At 41.6% G+C, this 22,349-nt stretch overlaps 1 protein-coding gene across 3 annotated transcripts in view; it reads right to left on the reverse strand.

The window, feature by feature from the left end:
• The window catches only part of GLDN (gliomedin), a 293,878-nt gene that overhangs the window by 232,896 nt on the left and 38,633 nt on the right, over positions 1-22,349 (reverse strand). The window lies entirely within an intron of this gene.

The raw sequence follows: 22,349 nt of genomic DNA on the forward strand, positions 1-22,349 counted from the left end.
GGTGAGGCAAGTATCATAAGAATTCAAGGGTAGGCATTAGTAAAGAAGAAAATATTTGCACTTTGCTGTAAACTGAAATAATATTGCAAATCAACTATACTTCAACAAAAAGTTAGGAAATATCTGAACTTGGAATTATCTGGATCATCTATATGATCTAAACATATGGGGAAATAGTCCTGTGTACCTTGGATATGTCTGCTGCCAAGTCTAGACAAGCATCTTAATAACTGAGACTCGTGAAAGAAAAGCTTGGATTTTTAACTTAATGTACCCACATTAATTCACTCAATGATTATAAATGATTACAGTTTACTGTGTCTTTGGCTGGAGCTGCACAGAGAAAAACAGACTCTGGATTAGTGTACTTCACACATCCAATTCTTTTGAACATCTACTACACTTAACATGTACATATGCAGCCAAGGCCATCATCTATACAGCAAAGTGAAGTTGAAGGAGGATATAGTTGAACATAGCTAATGAGGATAGAAAAATATGCTGGGGGAACACTGGGGTGGGCTGGGGGAAAGGGGACAATGGGAAGAGGGGAATTGCTGGCTTGCATTTTCTAAGCAAACTCTCCCAGATTCAAATTGTCTGTGTAGTTATTCAGCTTGAAACTCTGTCCTGTATTGACAAACCTCATAAGTTTGTATAGGCCTGGCCTAAGAAATCTGGAACATCAGTGACTTTTCAGTGGGCTGGTGAACTTATGTTTGAAAATCTTGTTTTCTCTTCAGAATTTTGCCTCATTGTTAAGTACTTAATTGTCACTCTGAATGTGCAGTGGATTCTGTTTTCACCAGCTCTCAAAGAACTAGGCTGTATAAATTATCAGTGAAATGCATGCATATAAGGGCTCCATCATTTTCAAATTGTGACAACAACTGTAGTCTCGTATCTTTCGATGTTCCAGACACCTCCTTTCTGCTTTCAATTGACATTCTACTTTTCTGTCTCCCAAGTGGAAAATTGTTTCATTCAAAAAGGCCCTACACACTGAGAAATGCCAGTTGGAAACTATCACTTTTTATTTCTAAACATCATCCCTCACCATTAATGGTGCTAATATTTCAAGTAAGTGTGTGACACTAGCCTACTAGAAAGAATCCAAGCTGGGCCTTCCTCAATCTCCTGTATCTGTTGATCTCTAGGACTGGGTCTCTCACCTGCACTTGCAGAAAGACTTGCTAAATTAACTGTGTCAAAGTAACAAGTTGAACTGAATTTGTGTACTTTCAGTTGGACTTAGTAGACTCTTTAAGTTCTTAAGTTATGAGACATTGTAGTTAAGCCTGTGGCACAGGTGATTTTTAAAGTTCCTTTCAGTTCTGTGAATCTCTAAATAAGGAGGCTGGGAAGCCTTGACTCTAGGCTCAGCATTTTTTTAAATACACACTTTGCTCAAGCTGTTTAACCTTTCCATATCCAGTTTTCTCATCAATTCAATTAGAATACTAATTACCTCATAAAGTTGCTATGAAAATTACAAAGGATAATTTATGTGACACTCTCAGCACAATGTCTGGTATAAGGCAACCTTTCAATAAGCCTTGGGCCTGATGATAATGATGCTCAGTAACTAGGGTGATCATGACACCCTGAAATCTCTTTTCATGCAGAGTGGGCAGAAGGTGTACCAGATGCTTCAGCATCTGTGATCTCATTTTAAGCTTCATGTCAACTCTTAAATCAGTATGACTGACCCAGGAAGCCCCACATTGTATTGATGAGAAGATGATGAACAGGGAGTCTGGGAGGCTTGCTCTCAAGAACTCAGCCAGCTTCCTCAAAAAACAAGAAAAATCTCAAATAAATAACCTAACCTACCACCTAAAAGAATTAGAAAAGAAGAACAAACAAAGCCTAAAGTTAGCAGAAGGAAAGAAATAATAATGATCAGGGACAAAATAGATAAAATAAAGATTTTTTTTTAAAAAAAGAAAAAAATCAAACTAAGAGCTGGCCTTTTGAGAGAGTAAACAAAATTGACAAACCTCTGGCCAGGATCACCAAGAAGAAAGGAGAGAGGACATAAATAAATAGAATAAGAAATGAAAGAGGAGAAATTACAACATTACCACAGAAATATGAAAAATAATGAGAGAATACTATGAATAGCTATATGGCAATAAATTGGACATCCTAGAAGAAATGGACAAGTTTCTGAAAACATACAGGCCACCAAAATTGAATCAAGAAGAAATAGATAATTTGAACAGACAGATCACTAGAAGTGAAATAGAATCAGTTTAAAAAACAAAACAAAACAAAAAACCTCCCTGCAAAAAAAAAAAAATGTCCAGGACCAGATGGGTTCACTGGAAAATTCTACCAAACTCAAACATACAAAGAAGAACATATACTCTTTCTCAAGTTCTTCCGAAGGACTGAAGAGGAGGGAACACTGCCAAACTCATTCTATGGAGCCATCATCACCCTGATACCAAAACCAGACAAAGACACAACCAAAGAAGAAAATTACAGGCCAGTACTTTTGATGACTATATATGCAAAAATTCTCAATAAAATATTAGCAAACTGAATTCAACAACACAGTAAAAAGATTGTACATTATATCAAGTTGGATTTATCCCAGTGACATCAGGATCCCTCAACATATGTAAATCACTCAATGGAATACACCACATCAACAAAAAGGACAAAAATCACATGATCATCTCAATAGATACAGAAAAAGCATCTGATGAAATTCAACATCCATTTATGATAGAAACGCTTACCAGAATGTGTACAGAGGAAAGATATCTCAACATAATAAAACCCACATGTGACAAATCCATGGCCAACATAATACTCAATGGTGAAAGGTTGAAAGCCTTCCTGCTAAAATCTGGAATAAGATAAGGATGCCCACTCTCCCCACTTCTATTCAAAATAGTATTGGAAGTCTTAGCATAGAAATCAGACAAGAAAAATAAATAAAAGCAATCCAAATTGGAAAGAAGAGGTAAAATTGTCACTGTATGCAGATGACAGGATACTATATATAGAAAACCCTGAAGACTCCACACAAAGACTACTACCGCTGGTAAATAAAATCAACGAGGTAGCAATATACAAGATTAACATACAGATATCTGTTGCATTTCTTTACACCAACAATGAAATATCAGGAAAGGAAAGTAAAAAAAAATAATCCCTACTAAAATTGCATCAAAAAAGAAAAAACAGATAGGAATAAACCTCACCAAGGAGGTGAAAGACTTATATACAGAGAACTATAAAACATTAAGGAAATTAAAGATGATTTAAGGAAATGGAAAGATATCCCATGCTCTTAAATTGGAAGAATTATTATTGTTAAAATGGCTATACTACACAAAGCAATCTACAGATCTAATGTGATATCTATCAAATTACCCAGGTCATTTTTCACAGAACTAGAACAAATACTCCCAAAATTTATATGGAATCACAAAAGACCCAGAATTGCCAAAACTGGTAAAGAAAATGAATGAAGCTGGAGGAACAAACCTCTCAGACTTCTGACAATACTACAGAGCTACAGTAATCAAAACAGCATGGCATTAGCACAAAACCAGACATATGGATCAATGGGACAGAATAGAATCCAGATATAAACCCACACACTTACAGTCAATTAATCATTGACAAAGGAGGCAAGAATATACAATGGAGAAAATACAGTATCTTCGGCAAGTAGTGTCTGGAAAGGTGGACAGCTGTATGCAAATCAATGAAGTTAGAACACTCCCTCACACCATACACAAAAATAAACTCAAAATGGCACAAAGACTTACACATAAGACGACACCATAAACCACCTAGAAGAGAACATTGGCAAAGCATTCTCTGATATAAATCATAGCAATGTTCTCCTAGGGCAGTTCACTCAAGCAATAAAAATAAAAGCAAAAATAAACAAATGGGACCTAATTAAACTTACAAGCTTTTTAATAGCAAAGAAAACCATAAATTAAACAAAAGACAACCTATGGAATGAGAGAAAATATCTGCAAACAATGCAACTGACAAAGGCTTAATTTCCAGAATATATAAACAGCTCATACAACTCAGTAACAAAAAACAAACAACCCAATCCAAAAAGGGTAGGAGAATTAAACATTCATCCAATGAAGACATACAAATAGCCAATAGGTACATGAAAAAATCCTCAATGTCGTTAATTATCAGAGAAATGCAAATCCAAACTACAACGATGTAACACCTCACACCAGTCGAATGGTCATCATTTAAAAGTCCACAAACACTTAATGCTGGAGAGGGTGTGGAAAAAAGGGAACCTGCCTACACTGTTGGTAGGAATGCAGTTTGATGAAGCCATTATGGAAAACATTATGGAGATTCCTTTAAAAATTGAAAATAGACTTACTCTATGACCCAGCAATCCCACTCCTGGGCATATATCCAAAGGAGGCTCCAATTTGAAAAGATACATGCACCCCAATGTTCATAGAAGTACTATATACAATAGCCAACACAAGGAAGTAAATGAAATGTCCATTGATGGATGACTGGATAAAGAAATTGTGCTATATATACAATAGACTACTATTCTGCCAAAAAAAGAATAAAATAGTGCCATTTGCAGCAACATGGATGGAAGTGAAGTAAGTCAGACACAGAAAAATACCATATGATATCACTTATATGTAGAATCTAAAAAAAAAAAAGGACACAAATGAACTTATTTACAAAAGAGAGGCAGACCCACAGACATAGAAAACAAACTTATGGTTACAAGGGAGAAAAGATAGTGGGGAGGATTAAACTGGGAGTTCGAGATTTACAGATACTTACTATATATAAAAGAGATAAAAAATAAGGTCCTACTGCATAGCACAGGGAACTATATTCAGTACTTTGTAATGGCCTATAATGAAAAAGAATATGAAAAGGAATATATATATATAAATATATATGTATAACTGAATCACTATGCTGTATACCACAAATTAACATTGTAAACCAACTATACTTCAATTAAAAATTAAAAAAGAAAAAAAATAAACAACCCAATCCAAAAATGGGCAGAAGACCTAAACAAGCAATTCTCCAAGGAAGACATACAAATGATCAAAAAGCACATGAAAAAATGCTCAATATCACTAATTATCAGAGAAATGCAAATCAAAACTACAATGAGGTATCACCTCATACCAGTCAGAATGGCCGTCATTCAAAAATCCAAAAATGACAAATGCTGGAGAGGCTGTGGAGAAAGGGGAACCCTCCTACACTGCTGGTGGGAATGCAGTTTGGTGCAGCCACTATGGAAAACAGTGTGGAGATTCCTCAAAAGACTAGGAATAGACTTAACATATGACCCAGGAATCCCACTCCTGGGCTTGTATCCAGAAGGAAATCTACTTCAGGATGACACCTGCACTCCAATGTTCATAGCAGCACTATTTACAATAGCCAAAACATGGAAACAGCCTAAATGTCCATCAATACGTGACTGGATAAAGAAGAGGTGGTATATTTATACAATGGAATACTACTCAGCCATAAAAGCTGACAACATAACGCCATTTGCAGCAACATGGATGCTCCTAGAGAATGTCATTCTAAGTGAAGTAAGCCAGAAAGAGAAAGAAAAATACCATATGAGATCGCTCATATGTGGAATCTAAAGACTCATGGACAGAGAATACAGACTTGTGGTTACCAGGGGGTTAGAGGGTGGGAAGGGATAGACTGGGATTTCAAAATTGTAGAATAGATAAACAAGATTACACTGTATAGCACAGGGAAATATACACAAAATGTTATGATAAATCACAGAGGAAAAAATGTGACAATGAGTGTGCATATGTCCATGAATGACTGAAAAATTGTGCTGAACACTGGAATTTGACACAACATTGTAAAATGATTATAAATCAATAAAAAATGTTAAAAAAAATTTAAAAAGAAAGAATGCAATCATTTTGGAAAGTGATATTAATTTCCAGGTCAAAAAACAGTGAATGAACTGTGGAACATGGTATAGTGATGCTTAAAAAAATTAAACATAGAATTACCATATGATCCAGCAATTCCACTTCTGGGGATAAACACAAAAGTATTGAAAAAAAGGGGATTTGAACAGATACTTGTATACTCATGTTTATAGCAGCATTAATCACAATAGCCAAAATGTGGAAGCAACCCAAGTGTCCACCAGTAGATGAATGTATACATAAAATGTAGTATATACATGTAATGAAATATTAGCCTTTAAAAAGAAGAAAATCCTGAAACATGAAAGAAAGAAAAAAAATGGGTTCTAGTCCATTTCTCATCCCAAAGTCTTGGCTCTTCTGGCATTTCACCTCTTTGTGGCAGGACTCACTGCTGGAAGGCTGAGGAGTCTAGACCCAGGTTCCCAGCTCTCCACCATGTGATGCTGGGTAAACTTTCAAGTCTTGTTCATTCCCCACCTCATTACCCAAGATATCTGAGTCTGGAATATCTCAGTTTCTTCATCCATAAAATTTGGATAATTCTAGCTGCCTTACCCACTTCCCACATATGTTTAGAGGATCTTTCTCAAGAGAGGTAGTGCATAGGAAAGTGCTGTAAAACTTCACTTAGCATAAGGTGGTAGTATTGATGTGTTGATTCCATCAGCTGCCTCAACAGGAAATTATCAGATTTCATTAAGCTCTTACCTAACCACTAGGCACATTTCTAATTTTGCCCTATTTCAGTTCATTTCAGATGTGACACTACATGAAAAAAATTGAGAATGGAAAAAAGAGTTATTTACTATAAACAGACAGGGCAAATCAGACCTCATGATGGCCATAAAATCCTCTCCATTTTGGCCAAATTGACAAATGCTAAGAAGCCCATTATGGTGGACAGCTGTTACGCAATTTCTTCTTTTGGCATGGATATCAGATATGAATGAAACTGTCAGTCTCTTGTCTCATTCTTTCCAAATAGCCAGGTGTTTGGCATGGAGGAGACTCAGCCAGGGATAGGCACATAGGCTTCCTCTTCTAGCCTAGTTAAGCTTGGATGGATGAGGAGCTGAGAATGCCTCCCTCTTCTGCCTCTTTCCCATTCCAGTTTATTGTGAAGTATGTTCACCCTTCAAGCCAAGAAAACAACAGTAACTTCCTCATTGTATTAATCCCTTTAGGTAATCATTTCATTTAATTCTCAATACTATGAGGCTGGCATTATTTCCATTTTGCAGATAAACTCTGCCCTTCTATCCATTTGTCTTCCTTTGATACCTGCTTGGTAGAGTTTCTCAAACCTCCTCACACAAACTCCAACACATATGGTCAGTGTCTCAGGTTCTCTTGCTCCCCCAAATTTTCTCTTAAACTGCTAAACTTATTTATTTAGGTTATAAAGCATAGGTAATACTCAAAATATGCTCCTTCCTGTCAACATAAATTTTTCGTATTCTAAGGAATTGCCTAAAAGAACTATATCTGCAACCAGGGCTTGTGGAAGGAGAGAAAGGAGAGGAGGTGCTGCCTACCAGGTACCCCTAAAATGACAGCACCTACTTCACCCACACATGAAGCTGGTCCCACCTATACTGTGGTGTCTAGGTTGTAAGGGTTCTCCAATCAGAAAGTCCAGAGGAATGAGGCAGGTCAAACAGGCCAGCTCTAAGCAGAGCTTGTGGGAGAAAAGGAGCATTGCTCACCTACAAGGCCTTCAAGTTCAAGGTTCATAAAACACAGTGCCAGCAAAACCAAAGTCATCCATGAGCTGGGCTGGGCTCACTAGCATCTCCCTTCCCAGTGGAAATGAACACCTTCCCTGGCCACCTACAATTCCCCTCTGGCAAGCTTACCACCTTCCCCAAATGCAGCCCGCTTCTTTACTACTCTTAGTGCTCTAGAAACAACCAAAAACAGGCGAAGAGAAATCAACTATCACTTTAGAGAAATCCCTGCCCATAATTATGCAGGTGAGGGTGATTTTTCCTTCTGTGTTCTCAAAGAGTAACCTGTCCACGCTCTCTTATCCAGAAAATTAAACTCCTGAGTTGTCCCAAAGTCCATAATCTTCCCTGAATGCTATACTAACTAAAAGTGGGATTTGGTCCTTTGAAAAAACAAACATAAATACAGGTGTCTGTAATTTTTCATTGGTGTAAGTGTTAAAATTGGGGGATGGGGTGGCAGAAATTCAGGTGGCAGAACAGTGACAAATTTGTTCTCCTGTCTTTACTCTGATCAGCCACTCCACCATGAGAATGAGCCCAAAAACAATGACTTGGGACCAACCACCAGCCAAGGGTGGGTCAAACCAGTTATACCGATCTGTCTATATTATGGAGTCAAAAGGAATCGATCAATATGTTTTCTCTAGCCCTTTATGTTTTACTCACCTCAATGTCGGACAAACAGCCTGAACTCAATACATTTTCGGTGGATGAATGAGGGAAGAACCTTTGAGCCAATAAGGAACACAAGTTCTATTAGAGTCACAAGAATAATCGGTGTCATATGTACATACCCTAAAATGCGGCCTTTGCAGTCCACTAAAAGCCACTGAACCAGCCTGAAACAGTGAACAATCTCTGGCTACACATTTAGAACAAGAGAATCATAGCCAAGCAGGAGGAGCTGGGTACCCCTCTGTAATGGCCACTAGAAAAGAGGTTCCTGCTCATAAGGGATTTGCACTAGATGAACCTTAGGACCCCCTTCAGCCACTGAGATTCCACAAATCTATGAGTTGGTACCAGCTCCACAGCCAAGTGCTGAGCACTTGAACATTTTCTAAAGGAAGCCAAAAAGCTGATCTTGTGTAACACACAGTATTAAGGGGCCATCTTACACAAGACCCTCTTAGCTTAATAATCAGTCCATATCACAAGGATTCCAAATACATGGTATTTTGTGCCTAAAGATCACACCTGAGGCCCCCTGGTTACCAGCAGAGGTAACTCTATGCATGCATGTAAGTCTAACTCGATTCCAAGTCAATCAAAAGAGCATATTTTGTCATATTTCAAAGCAATTATTCTTGGTTATCCTTCTTAGATCTCATTCTATTCCCCTCGGTAGCCTGCCCTCCTACCTGTAGATCTTTTGTGGCTCCTTCCACAGGAATACTCTTTTTAGCTTAGCCCTTTCCTTCTGCAGTGCCCCTCAGCCTGGCTCAGATCAGGGAAACCCTGCCCTGGCTGCTGGTCCCAGGCATGCTATTCTCTCCCAGAAATTCTGTTGTGTGTTTGTTTGCTTTTTGTCCTTCTCTTTCTTCTTGCTCTGCAAACCCACCTCCCAGATTTTCCTCCTTCTTCCTGAACCTCTGTTCTCTCCTTCCGCTTTCTCTTACATCACCAGTCACCTTCCTCAATTGCTCTCAGCAGAAATCACTGATTCATTGGTTTAATGGGCCTTTTATTTTCAGCTGGTAAACCTGAGGCACCCACCTCTCTTTTACCACAACAATCTCTTGTGTAGCTGAGGTGTGGCTTTTCCTTCCTGAATCAGCTTCCCAAGAAGACCCTAACAAACTACCAAAAACTAGGAGGCTTAAAATATCAGAAATGTATTCCTTCATGGTTCTGAAGGCCAGAGTCTGACATCAGGGAATGGGCAGTGCTGCTCTCTCGGGAGTCTCCATAGGAAAATCTTTCCCACATCTCCAGTGTCTTCTTGGCCTCTTTAGCTTGTGGCCACATCACTCTAATCTCAGCCTCTGTAGTCATGCTGCCTCCTCCACTTTGTGTCTGTCTCAAATTTCTCCCTCTGGCTTTCTCTCCTGAACACACTCATCATTGGATTGGGGCCAACCCAGGTAATCCAGAATGATCTCATATCAAGATCTTTAATCAAATTACATCTTATTTTCCAAATAAAGTCCATTCACACGTTTCAGGGATTTGGATGTGGACATATTTGGGGCTCATCATTCAACCCACTGCACCCCCTGGGGCACAACTGCCAGTTCTCACTTTCTAGAGCACTGTTCCCTAAATTTGAATCTGAGTCAAACTGAACATCTGGGGATTTTCTTACTAAGTATGTGTGGGATCCTAACTCAATAGATGTGGGTGGAGCCTGAGATTCTGCATCTTTAACAGGCCCTCAGGTCCTCCTGATGAAGACCTAGGTGATCCAAGGAGAGCAGAGTATGTGGCAGTGAAGCCCACTGAGCAGCAGCAGTAGCACCTGGGAGCATAATAGATCGGGCGCTCTCAGGACCAACTCGAATCTGTACTGTAACACACTCCCCAAGGACTTTGGTTGCATGTTAAATTCCAGAAGCACTGTTCAGATGAGGTTTTTACACTCCTACTTCAAAACCCAAGACCCTTATCGCCATAGTCTGCACCTGCACTTGTAGACTTCATCCCTGTTTGGTCAGGTATTCAGTTCCCTGTGTGGCTGTAATTTCCGCGGAACCCTGAGGATAAGGCTCTGGAAAGAAATGCACCCTGTTCTTCCTTGTACTCAGTTCTATTCCATAAAGAGACCACCTGAAACCCAAAGCCAGCAGCCACTTGCCCCAAGGTTGTGAATACCATGCTGTATAATTCCAAACAGGCACAGCACTTCTGATGCTCACAGAAGCTACCATAGGGGATCTCACCCTGCTCAGTGAATGCACTACATAACCCTCCTGGGAATCCTGGACTTTCTTCCTGATACAGGGATCAGTTACATGCGCCTTCTCCACCCTTCTGATGCTCACAGCAAACTCTTAAAAGAAGTCAAACTGTGTATGTCCCTTTGTGCCTCTCAATGAATTAAGAAAAAGGATCCCATACACAGACACACAAATTCTCTATTCGGCATCTGCCATCATCACTTCTGTGATTCTTTTGTTTTTGATGCAATGGAAATGTTTATGCCTGTTATAAAATTCTGGTTTTTGAAGTGGAAAAAAAAGTGAATGAAGGGCTGCAAATGGCAAAATATCCTTTTTTATGGGTTAGTTGTATTCCATTACATATGTATGCTGCATCTTCTTTATCCATTCATCTATTGATGCACTCTTAGGATGCTACCATATCTTGGCAGTTATAAATAATGTTGCTGCTAATAGTGGGGTGTATGTATCTTATTGAATTAATTCGATTTTGTGGTTGGCTTTATTCCTTTGATAACTATGTAAGTTTAAAAAGCTAAAGCTCTAAATGTTCTTAGAAACAATGAACAGTACATACATGTAAATTTTAAAAATATGTGCAATAAACTGTATATATGTATTTACACGCAATATATTGTATATGTACAGTCAAATTGTAACAATTCTACCTGATAAAACTGAAAACTGAAAAAAAAAAAAGAAATGCATAGGTGAGACAGGAGACAGGAAGGGGCTGGCCAGTAAGTTCCTCTACCTCCTCCCTACCAAGTTCTAACACTTGGCGGGGCATTGTCAAATGATTTTCCCACACACCTTGTTTTTATTCTTCCCTATGCCTGCATGGTGGGTATTACCACCCCCATCTTATAGATGAGGAAACTGAGGTTCAGGGAAGATGAGTACAGGCCAGTCAGAATAGCAGGACAAGCCTGATCCAGCTGAGTCTAGGATATGTAATTAATCCAGGGGACACCTACGCATATGTAACAAATCCAGGTGCAGAATCATTCCAGAGGAGAGGGGGTGCTCTCATCAGGAAGAAGGGGTGAGTGGGCCTATCCTCACTGAGATCACCTTTCTCTGGGATTAATTACCAGTGTGTGGGACTCCTTAAGCCTTGCACATGTCTGATGAGGCGAGCTCTGAGCCTAGGGTGGGTGACCCGGCCCTGGGTCTTCACCCAGCCATTCAGTTTTAAAATGCTTATTTCTAAGTATATTCAAAGTATTGTTGTTGTGGGCTGTGTGACTGGAGACTGCAGAACTCTGGACCTCAATTCCCTCATACAGACGTGGGTGAGAAAACGCCTTCCCTGCAAGGTTCTTCCATGACACACAAAATGCTTGGTAAACTACCACATTGTGCAAAGATTTGTTATTACATCAGACTCCATCTCCAGTACCCAACAAATCCCCAAATAAACTGTTGGTTTCTTCTGCTTCTCTCTTTCTACATCCTGATTTTGGTCTCCCAGGGGCTGGGAGGCGAGCTGGCCTGAATGCCAACCAGTGCAGCCCAGTTTACTTTCTGAAGATTCCCATTCTCAGTTCCTGTGAGCCTAGAGACATCATGCAAAGGTCCTGAGGCTGTTCTCAGGATCAGGAGGAACAGGTGACACCTGGTGCAGAAAAAGTTGTCCAGCCCCAGGGGGATGCAGGTCAGCAGCTCAGAGACGGTGAATGGGGGCTGGGGAGGAGATTTGAGATGAGAACCTGAGGTCTGAGAAGGAGACCTGATGAGGGGAAGTATTAAAGGACTTACAGGTGGAGGTTTAGGACTGAAGGGCCATTGGAATCATATGGTCTAATGCCTCATTTTGCAAATGCGGAAACAGATCCAGAGAGGGTACCTGATGCTTTGGTAGGTGGCCCTCCTGGGACTAAAACCCAAGTCTCCTGACTTTCACTCCAATGCTTTTCAAACAGGTCTTTCGTTCCTCCATGCTGCCTCCTCCCTATGTCAAGTGATCACACAGACTAGATATGCCAGGATAGCAACCAATCTAGGCATTTCTTTTTGTCAAACACAAGTCCTAGTCTGAGGTTTGGGTAATACACCACCCTCTGGATCAGCAGAAGAGCCAAGCAGTGGGCCTAAGCCTCACTCACTCTCATTGGAGATGCTCTTGCTACAAGCTGGGAGGAAGCCCTGTTGTCCTCACATCTGCCAGTAGGGGACACACATGGAAGAGGTTTATCAGCTGTGCAGTCTGGCAGCTGCTAGCAGAGGGGAGGGCAGCCTGCCTTGGTTTCCAGCCAGGGATCAGCAGTAAAAAGCCAGTATGATTGGTTTTACAGTCTAGTAAAATGAAAATAGTTACAGATGCTCATTTGCTATATCATTTCAGATTCCTTAGCGCTGAATGAAGCTGGCTGGCTCCAGACAGAGCACTTGAGTTTAAGTCATCACCAGACAGTAGACGAGCTGTGACTTTGGGGAAGTTATTCTGATACTTGGTTTCCATATCTGAAAATGAAGGGAATCATACAGCCAATCTGTGGGGTTGATGAGGGGCACAGACTAGAATTTGCTTGTCACATAGTATGTACTCAGTGTATTAGCCAGCAGTTGATAGTGATTTTACTTTATTAACGGATCCTGAAAGTATATATTTATTGAGCACTTACTATGCATAAGGCCCTGAGCCAGATGTTTAGGAGACAGAATAACGAATATGATAGTTCTTCATAAATGTCACCATTATTGTCTTTCATGTTTTATCTGTTTTTGTCTTTTATTATCTTAACAGCGGTAACTCTGTAGTCTCTGGTTTCTTTTGTCGTCCTTGTTATGAGGAAGCTCAGCACCAAAGCTCTTGGCTGCTCTTTTCTCCCTTATGGCCAGCAGATCTGTGTTCTTTTTGCTTGGTTCTCAGATTCTACTGATAGTCAGGGTTTACTAAGCCACTGGATGCGTCTTTGACCTGCCCTGCTCCCTTAGAGCTGTGGGCTGCTGCCTTACTGACAGGAAGCACTGGTCAGAGACTGGAGCACTTTGGGGAAAGGAGAGCTGCAGTGCCCCTCCAAAAAAAAAAAACATATTTACAGGTAAAGAAGTGACTAGTGAGGCCTGAGGGGAAGAGGGAGGAAGCAGAGACAGCAACTCTCAAAATAGCTGAGAAGACAGGCTCTGTGCTCTGTGGGAGCAAGAGAAACAGTTGGAAATAAAAGCTCTGCCCAGGGCACCTCCCAGTGCAGGCAGAGAAGGAAAGAAGGGAGGAAGTGATGGACACAAAGAGCCGGTCACCACATGTGTTAAAATACAGCAGGACTCAGCACACATAGAAGGGGCTGAGGGTGGGCTGGCGCACTTGACCTAAAGGAAGAAAAGGAACAGAAGAAGAACTGCTGACTGTGGCAACAGAGAAGCAGGCTGACCCAGCTGTTAAGAATGTCTTGGCCAAACAACTCACTACCTTTCTTGGAAAAACTAAGCAGGCCCCCCCACAAAAATCTGAGCCAAAAGGTATATGATGGAACCATAAGCTGGAAACTACCAAAATGTCTAGCAATCATAGAATGGAAAATAAATTGTGTTTTCATACAGACAGCAGTGAGAATGAACAAAGTACAACTAGATCCAATATGGATAATAAATCTCATGAACAGAATGTTGAAAGAAGCCAGACACCAAAGAGTGAATACTATATGGTTGCCTCTACATAAGGATCAGAGGCAGGTGCACTATGGTGTTAGCCATTAGGATGGTGGTACCCTTTGGGTAGTGACTAGCACAGGGCACAGACTGGTCTCTGGGGTATCAGTCATGTTCTGTTTCTTGATCTGCTGCCATTATGCGTAAATGTTCACTTTGTGAAAATTCATTGAGCTGTGCATTTTTCTACAAGTTTTACATTAGATTTCAACACAAGTAAAAACAACAACACAAGCAGACCTGGGGGGGCTTGGTGCAGTGGGTCCCAGGGAAAGCAGTGGGCCATGGGGCACCCACCTAAGGGCCAAACAGAGGTAGAAAGTGACCAGGGAGTACAGGCGTGACCACCAACTTCATAGATGGCTTCTTAGGGTAGTCAGTCAACTCAATCACGTGAAACTTGGTCAGATTAGAGAAACTAAGCAGTGCCATGGCACCTTCATCTCCTGAGTGCTGTTGAGTGTGGGAGCAGAGCCAGACTATCTGGGTTTGAATCCCAGCTCTACCACATGACCTGGCAGCATGACCCAGGGTCAGTGCCTTCAACTCCGGTTCCTCAGTTTCCACATCTGCAAAATAGGGTTGTGATAAGATTGACTACATTGAATTTGGATCCATGTCTGGCATAGAATATAGCCAGTAAGGGTTTGGTTCTATCTGTGTCCTGGACATTTGAATCCTCACACCCATTGTAAGAGGTGGACTCACGAGTGAAGTGATTTCAATGAGGCCACATGCCTAGTAAATGCAGACTAGAGATCTGAACCCCAGACCTCCCAGTCCCTAAACCCACAATCGAAGGCTTCCCAACAGAGAGAAAAACTCTCTCCCAGAAACCAGGAAATAAAGAAGATGACCCAAGGAAAATCATTCAAATGGAAGGAAAAATGTAAGACTTTGGAATAAGCAAAGGAGATTAATAGATAGTCTTTCAAAGGGATGCTGGAGTCTTCTTAAATTATCCATTCTATGAAGGCTCCGTATCTTTCATTGCCTTTTTGAGTTATTTTACAACTCTGGAAATTGTAAATAAAGGATAGTGCTGCAGAGAATTCTTGTCTAAAGACAGGCAAATAAATTCTGGAAATCCCTCAAAAAATAATAAAGCAAGTTTCAAGTCCATATACAAAGTTACTTCAACATTGCCCTACAGAAACTTGTGGTTGTTTTGACTTCTCCTTTGACCAGTTACAACATCTTATTATTGCACTCAATCAGTGAGTTAGATAAAATTTTCCTTAAAAATTTTTGTTTTGTTTGTTTTTTCAGGGGGAGGTAATTAAGTTTATTTATACATTCATTTATGCATTCATTCAATCACTTATTCACTCATTTACTTATTTAAGTGGAAGTACTGAGGACTGAACCCAGAACCTCAGGCAAGCTAAGCACGCACTCTATCACTGAGCTATGCCCTCCCATTCTAGATAAATTCTTTGATATGTTTTCATTTTATGTTTGCATGCGAATCATGATTCACTTTTTTTTTTTAATCCTCTAACACACAGGAAGAGAACAGGTTCAGATTTGTGGCCCTGGGGTTTCCTAAAGAGGGTCTAGTCTTTGCTCTACTGAAAATCTGCCGGCAAGGGGCCAGGTGTTCCTCAGGCTGCAGGCGTGAGGCCAGAGCTCCAGGTTTGGCCTATGCTTTGCTTCCTGCCCAGGGTTGGCAAGAGAGCGAAGGCTGGCTGGACCTTGGGAGGAACTCTGGCCAGCCTGAAAGCAATTAACAGTGGGGGATGGCAGGATTCTGCAAAGCCAGAGCTATGGGCACTCTCTCAGTCTGTCCTAGTGACTCAGAGGCCTGCAAAAGAGAAAGAAAAAATCTAAGCTGGAGACATAACACTAGATCTTGAAGGACTGGGGTTTAATTCCTTTCTCTGCTCATTTATCTGGATGAGTTTCAATTTCCCAAGTTTCACTTCTGCTTCTTTAAAATGTGGGTAAGACCACGGTACCTACCTTTCTGGTTGGGACAGGGATGTGAAAATTAAGTAAGGTGATGTATGTTGAACTCTTAGCACCATCTCTGCCCTCAGGATATGATAAATAGTAGCTATTTCACTGTTACTGTCAGTGGAAGACCCTGCAGATCCTCATGCAGGATGCAGTGAGGAAATGCTATGACTCTGAGTTTTTTGATCAACGGAGAATTATTTATTACTATTCTCCCTGTACATAAAGGAGGCATTGTAATCTGCACTAGGTGAGATATAACCCAGTCTAAACAAGTCAGGTTCTCATTAATTTATAAAAGCAAAAGTAAGTATTTCATAATTCTTAACCACATACACAAAGGTGAATTAAGGTATTCCTGTAAGAGGAAAAAGTAGCTCAGGGTGGTCACAATAATGGCTGGCATTCACTGAGCATTTGATCTCTGCCAGATACAATCTCGAGGGCTTAGCATTTCCACCTTTCTGACAACTTCATGAGTTGGGACGGGTTATCTCCTCTTTCTGCTGGGAAGTGACGTGAAGCTGGGATTTAAATCTGAGCTAAGATAATCAATCCCACAGTACACAGGGCACCCAGGGAGGGCCTGATCCTAGACCTAGGCTATGAGGGTGTGTATATAGAATGGTGGGTCTGAAGTGTGAACAGGACCTCTAGGTGGTGCTGTTCAGCCAGAAGTTGAAAATATAGGACTGATGCTGAGAGGTCAGATAATTTAAGCATTCAACAAATATTTCTTGTGGATCTATTAAAAGGCTGAATGAAAGAGACAAAACTCCCTGTTCTCACAGACCTGAAATTCCAGTGGGGGCAGTCAGATGCTAAACATAGGTGAAATACACAGTAATGTTAGATAGAGATAAAATATTTTATAGAGTAAATCAAAGAAGGGAAAAACGATTCGGAGAACTAGGGAAGGAAGGTAATGCACATATACTTAGTGTGGTCACAGAAGGTCTCATTCAGAGGGCATTTGTATAAAACCTGAAGTTAGGTGAGATAGTAAGCCATGCAACTATCTGGGGTGAAGAAAATTCTGGATGAAGGAAAGAGCAGTGAAAAGGCCCTGTGGTTAAAGGGTACTTGGCATATTTGAGAAACTACAGGAGGCCATCTGGCTGGACCAGAGTACACAGAGGATAAGCATGTCAAAGTTCAAGTTGGAGAGTAGCAGGAGGTACAGATTAAGTAAAGCCTTTTATGCTCAGGGAAATGGGGGAGGTTGTGAGCAGACTAATTACAACCTGACATGTTTGAAAAAAACACTCTGGCTATTTCATGGATGATGAAATGTAGTGGGGCAGGGGAGAAGCAGGGAGATCACTCAGGAGCCAAATGCAGTAGTTCAGACAAAAAATGATTGGAACAGAGTGCTCACTGGAGATGGTGAGAGGTGGTCAGATTCTGACGCATTTTGAGGGTAAAGCCAGTGGGATCTGGGAGTCTTCAGAAACCTCTGAGACCATCTTTTAAGGATCTTCCAATGAGCCCCAATCCTAAAAACCTTTCTTGGAAAGCCCTCTCTTGGTGTCTCCAGGATAATAGAACCCATCATCCTTGGAAAGAAACCTTCCTGGCCTTAGCCAAGTGTCAGGGCATGGTGTCAGCTTTTCCTTTCCCCTGTGGATTCTGGGCCCTTCTCTGAGATGTGGACAGCAGCAGATAACAAACAGTGCAAATCCCTCTAATTTCCCTCAGATTTCTCTCATGACTGACGCAAATGCCACCAGGAACAATGTTTCAGTTACTACTGCTACACAGAAAACCACTCCAAAACTTAGTGACATAAAACAGTATTATGCTCTTGGATTCTGTGGATCAGTAACTCAGGCAGCATAACATAGGGATGGCTTGTCTCTGCCCAACTGCGTCCAGAGCCTCAGATGGGAAAACTCAACAACTAGGGAAGCTGAATCATCTGGAGGTATCCTCATTCACATTCTGGCTGTTAGTGCTGGTTGATAGCTGGGACATCAGCTCGCTGTTGGCCAGAACATCTACACAGGGCCTCTTCCAGCTGCGTGTCTGTGTGGTATGGTTTGGGCTTCCACATCCTGGTGGCAGGTTATAAGGGGCATGTACATTTGTGCATAAGACCTAGACCTGCAGCAGCCTACTTACAAGGAAGGGAGATACCCAAAAACAAGATCAGCACACTGAAGATGACAAAGCTGGGAGACAGAAAGAACCAAAACCACTGAACTTAACCTGGAGCTCTCTACCTCAAACTTTCTGTTCATGAAATAGAATAAAGTTTTTGTTTGTTTAAACCAGTTTGAACTAAGGTTTTCTGTTATTGCTGCTAAAGGCAGTGTCACTGATACAGGTCCCATAATCTGCCACATCTCTGGCAGGCTGCATACTCCTGGGGAGGAAGCAAGGCCTGGAGTCACCACCAATGACAAATGAGGTCCTGCTGTCAGCAACAGCTGCTTCTCACAGAGCAGCTGAGGCCCAGGGCCCTGTGGCCATTTCTACCATAGCCTTCAAGCCATAATGCTTGACACCTTCATCTGGAAAGGCAAGGAATCAATTATTTGCAATTATCAAGAAGATACACTGGTGGGGAAAAGGAGCATAGCTCTGATGTGGGGTAGCTTGATGATGGTAAACAAAAAATACCATGAATGGGAAGAAACCCTTCAGATGTGGCTCTATCACTCCGACTTGGAGGGAGTTGCTTACCTTGAGCCATATGTGGGTTGAGAACAAACACTGTCAGTGCCCCAGACACATTCCTCAGATCAGTTCATTCCAGCCAACCTCAAATTGCCCATCTCTGTATGCCTGTGCCTGGGCCTTTTGTCCAGAATTATGGAAAAACCCTCAACTCATATGCAAGGAAGTTCCAGAAGTGTGGAAAATTAACAAGTCCAGGGAGTAGCCCTCAACCCAGGCTCCTTGAATTTGGTGTATCAATACCCCAGCTCTCTCACCCTCAGTGGAAGCATTCTGAGGGATGTGCTTGACACGGTTTTCCAGAGCTTCCCTCAGGACTGAGCTCTGTTTGCCTGCTCTAATAGCTGAGCTATTAATGTACCCTTTGTTGACTGCTTTCCTTCCCTATATCATTTTTCTACTGGCGTTTTTGGCCCCTCCCAAATCAGCTACTTGTGCTCAAATCTTGTCTCAGCACATGCTTCTGGGGGAGCCCAAACTAAGGCAGTGATCATAGTGGAGTGGTTGGGGAATGTAGGAAAGGAGGTGAACAGGGAAGTCCCCGAGGGATGAAATGACAATCTAGCTACACTCTTCTTTCTATTGGGAGTTGCTGGAGGCAACCAGGGCTTTTGAGAATTGTCAACTGGGAGGTGAGCCTCCTAATTTTTCAAGGCCCATGGTTGATCATGAGCACCCAGGTGGTGAGACCTTCAGTACAAAGAGGTGTCAGGATACTGTTCATGTGCTCTGACTGGATTCCACTTCCAGAAGCACCTTTGGGTAGTATTTCACTCTGACAATCCACTCATCCACTCGGCCCCCATCTTCCTGCAGCTGAGGGAACCTCTCAACAGTGATCAGCATTGAGAATGGACCTTCTTTTGTTCTTATCCATTCAGTATGTTTATTTTCAAGACTGCATTTGCGGAAAGCATTTAAACAGCACCATTAAGAAGAAAACAAAAGTCACCAGATGGAAAAATAGAATAAAAAACATGCACATACACAAAACCCCATAAGCAACATAGGCAGGGCAGCAGGAGTTGTTGTTGTCCTGCTGCTGTGAATAATGCAGCTGTGTTGGAAAAGCTGCCTGCTCTTGACAGCCTAGAATTTTCAAAAGAGAACTGAACACAGGTCAACAGAATTCCATGCTGTAATTTACTTCTTGAAAAAGTCTGACAAACCTTCCTTATTCTTCCCTCCAATAAAGACAGAAGAACTGTTGCCAGGATGACCATATATATTAAACTATAAAGAACAGGCTAGTTTTTCTTGGAACAATGCCTTTCAGTTGACCCATATCTTATTTGGACAGACTTTCTTCTCAAAAGCCTAAGCACCATCCTTAGCCCCAGGGTGGCTGCAAAGCCAGACAGGAAAGCAAAAGAGATGGTAGCTGCTTCTGAGGCTGAGACAGACACGACCTCCTGTGCCTTCAAGAAATCAAAGGACCAAACTGCTGTCCCCCTCTCTCCCACCCCACCACAAAACAAAACATGATTTTGCCTCCAGAAGGGGTTGAAAAACTTCAGCAATATGCTAAAGGAGGCAGAATGGGCAACCTGCATTCACAAGTAGGCCCTGGTCATTGCTTCTTCCCTGTCTTTCTTTCCCCCAATGGCCAACAGGAGGAGGAGAAGGATGGCAGTGGGAAAATGTGCTCCAGTCTTGATGGTGTTCAGGGTCCCATAAGGAGGAGTCTAAACATTAATTTTCCCTAGACTGATCTTAACTGGACTCCCAGCCACCACTGACAACCGTGCCAGATGTAAAGAGTCTAGGGCATTCTCCCATCTTCCCAGAAGAGAGAAACTAGTCACAGATAACATCAGCAGACATTATGTAGTGTGGCAGCCCTGGCAGTGGGAGGAGATTATTGGTCATGTAATCAGGCAGTCCCTGCCCTGCCACTTATCAACTGTGTGACACTCAGTAATTTGTTTAACCTCTCTGACCCTCCATCTCTCCATCTGTAAATAGTGTCTCCTACCTCAGAGAGTTAACTCGACAAAAGAATATAAAATGTTAGTGCCTAACATCATAAGCACTCTATAAGTGGTAACTCCTATTACTACTGTGGGAATATGGCTGTGGTTTATAACACTGTGAGCAAGTATGAGCTAATAACTGCTGTTTCCACAATTGTAATTTTTAGGGTTGCTAACATGATTATTACTGTGGATCTTAGAGAAATAATGACTATTAGAGAACCCAATTGGGATTTCACATTAAGAAATCAATCACATTAAGGCAAGAATGGCATTTTGGGCACCGGGTGGTTGGTAAGGACAGACGGAGAGTGTGTGGAAAGTTACCAGAGGGTCCAGCTGCCATCAGGAGGGCTTCCCAGGGGAAGAGCTCATTCAGCCTGACAAGGATGCACAAGCCAGAGGAAAAGGCAGGCTCTGACAGACAGAACTCTATAAGCCCTAGAGCAGAACCCAAACACACAGGCTTCATTAACCGCAAAGTCATGAGAAAGAGATTTCACAGAGATGGAGGCTCTCTAAGGAGAAGAGAGGTTAAAGACCACAGGCGAAGCTATCTGTTTCATAGGCATGTCCTTGCCAGGCCTCCCTGAGCTCAGCCATGATGCAGGGTGCAGTGCCCCCTGGGGACTGGAACCAAGCCCTCCTCCGCAACCCATGTTTCTAAAGCATTAATCTGAATCTTACTCAGTAATACCAAGCACTTTCCTTTCCACCATTTCAGACATATTGGATGGCAATGCATGGCTGGAAAATGCCAACAGTCCCTTAATGAGAAAACTCCAGAAACAAAGAGGGTGGATTCTTTGAATAAAGAAGTAAAATAGATTTTGGTGAGGCTATAGATGATGCATGAAGAGGTGCATAGTGGAATACCGTGGGGTGATACCCTGGGGTGATTTATAATAAACTGGCACAGAGTTCCTAAAGTTCTTAGAATTTCCTAAGTGATAAGAACAATAAAGGTGTAGATATTTATAATAAAACCTTTTCAACCATACCTGAGTTTATGTTAATAAGGTGCCTTTTGGATGGCACTTAAGGATGATGGCTGGCTGCCAGGAGAATCAGCTATATGATAAGGGGATTAGAACTTTCAGTCCCACTCCTGACTTTCAGGGAGGGGAGAGGTGGTTGAACATGGAGCTCAATCACCAGTGGCCAATGATTTAATCAATTATGCCTATGCAATGAAGCTTTCAAAAAACCCCAAAAGGATGGGGTTCAGAAAGCCTCCCTATTGGTGAACACATGGAGATTTGAGGAGAGTGGCAAACTCAGCATGGAAGCTCTGGGCCCTTCCTCATACCTTACCCTATGTATCTCTTCCATCTGGCTATTCCTGAATTGTATCCTTTTATAATAAACTGGTAATCTGATAAGTAAAATGTCACTCTGATTTCTGTAAGACTCTCTAGCAAATAAATCAAACAGGATGTGGGATCATGAGAACCTCAGATCTATATCTGGTTAGTCCAAATCACAGGTGACAACTTGGACTCACAATTGGCATCTGGAGGG

This window comes from Vicugna pacos, chromosome 6 (genome assembly GCF_048564905.1).
Source record: "Vicugna pacos chromosome 6, VicPac4, whole genome shotgun sequence".
Classification (NCBI taxonomy): domain Eukaryota; kingdom Metazoa; phylum Chordata; class Mammalia; order Artiodactyla; family Camelidae; genus Vicugna; species Vicugna pacos.